The sequence below is a fragment of the Tenrec ecaudatus genome, chromosome 1, assembly GCF_050624435.1.
Source record: "Tenrec ecaudatus isolate mTenEca1 chromosome 1, mTenEca1.hap1, whole genome shotgun sequence".
In the NCBI taxonomy this organism is placed as follows: Eukaryota; Metazoa; Chordata; class Mammalia; order Afrosoricida; family Tenrecidae; genus Tenrec; species Tenrec ecaudatus.
This window is the reverse complement of record NC_134530.1, coordinates 305,644,879-305,646,795: the sequence shown is the minus strand read 5'-3', so window position 1 is coordinate 305,646,795 and position 1,917 is coordinate 305,644,879. Positions and strand designations below refer to the sequence as shown.

At 40.3% G+C, this 1,917-nt stretch overlaps 1 pseudogene; it reads left to right on the top strand.

Moving 5' to 3' along the window:
- The first annotated feature begins 1,502 nt into the window (after positions 1-1,502).
- Positions 1,503-1,610, top strand: LOC142437670 (small nucleolar RNA SNORA31; annotated as a pseudogene).
- The last annotated feature ends 307 nt before the right edge of the window (positions 1,611-1,917 follow it).

Below are 1,917 nucleotides of genomic sequence, written 5' to 3'. Positions count from 1 at the left end.
TAGAAGCAGGCGTTTCTATTGCCTCTATTTCTTCCCACCACAGCATCCAGCCCCTCTCATGCCTTCCTCCAATAACAGATGGGCATAGGGGGACTTTATCCCCGGTGCCTGGATTCAAAACATTTACCATAAGCCTGAATTTTTGGCTTCGTTAATTTGGTCATTAAGTTTTGCCTTGACAGCTTTCAATGTATAGAAAATAACCACTTCACCCCTGTGGTTCTTTTGAATTTAATATATAAAACAAAAGGGGGGAATTGTGGGAAACAGAAAGATTTCTCCCAAGTTTGTCTCCCCCAAATATATGTTAGACCTAGGACACTGCTTTACACTAATGACAAATGCTTGTCAAGCTATCTCGCTGGAAACTCCAGCCATCCAGAGCAAGCAGACACCATTGTTTCTCCCACAATAGGCAGGACTCACTCCCTGCTGTAAGCGACAGTGTATTGCTTCCCCTGAAAGCTTAGGCTAAATAAAGTCTTCAGCTCTAGGGCAATCAAGGTTAGGCCACCATCCTGAATCTAGGACCCGCCCATCTTGTCACATGTATACCCTTAATCCCTTCTCTTCCCATAGAATGTGTACCCCTAGATCATCCCCCTCCCATTACTGTATTACCTATAGCACAACCCTTTCCTGTAACATATGTCTTCACCTGTAATTAGGGGGTTTGCATGTCCCTAGAGAATATATAAGCCTTGGTTAGCAATAAATCTCCCTCTCTCCACGCGGACCACCAAGTGAGGCTGAGGTGAGCATGCTACTATGAAATGTGTCTGACTCCATTATTTCAATCTATCTCTCATATTTTCTATGAATTTACTATAATCCTTGCTTATTATCACTGTATAATTGCACCTGCCAGACCTGTGATTTGTTAGGGGCTCTACCCCCTAACACCAATCCACAAAGTCTTCCTCCATCTCACAAAACTCACACAATGATGCTGACTGCAGGAGGAAAGCCAAATCAGTGAACGTGTAAGCATCTCAGCACTGGCAGGGGTCTCCACACAGCTGCTCCAGCACCCAGGGCTGCATTGGGGTAGGTCCATGTGGCTTCTCCTTGGGGATCTCTTTCAGGAAATGAACCTTGCCAGCTGAAGCAGGGAACTGGCTAAGGTAGCTGCATCCTGGTCCCACCATCAGAAAGCAAGAGACCTGAGAACTAGAAATGCAAGGCTCACTGAGCCTTTTCTCTCTCCACCCTTCAATTAATCCCACATGTGTTTATTGGCCAGGTTGGCACAATAAACTTTAACTATCTCAGTACTCAATAAATATTTGTTAAATAATTTAAAACAAATATAAGAGAGTGTGCAAGTAATTTACAAATATGATTTCAGTGTAAATTAAACCAAATTTAAACCAGATTATAAAGTTCATCAAAAAAGAAAAACAAAGTGTTATACATGTAGGTATAAAACTAAGAAGGGTGATCAGAGCTGCAGTGATATGAGAAGGCTTTGAAAAGTTTAAGGGCAAATGGAATTTTAAAATGATGGAAATTGTCTGCTTTTAAAGTTTCCTAGGGATATAAGAGAAAATTTCCTTGTGCTTTCTGTCTGTCTGCTTGTGGCAGCCAAGATTGAATAGGGGAATACAGTAATTACTAAAAAAAAAAAAAAAAAAAAAAGAAAGGATGGAATTTTCCCATAAATTTTTGATGTCCTCGTGTGTGTGTGTTTCTATATATTCATCTATCAATTGACTTTTTCATCATCACTCTCATCAAGAATAACATCAACATCGTCACCACCAGCAGCATTTTACAAGTTCTATGTCCTTGAACTTGCCTATTGTATTCATGTGTATAGTCATTACAATTTAAAAACTTGTGAACAAAATACTTATTAGGCATTGCTAGGACAAGCAGATAGATGCAGGAAAGACAAATATATGGTCTGGCTAACTG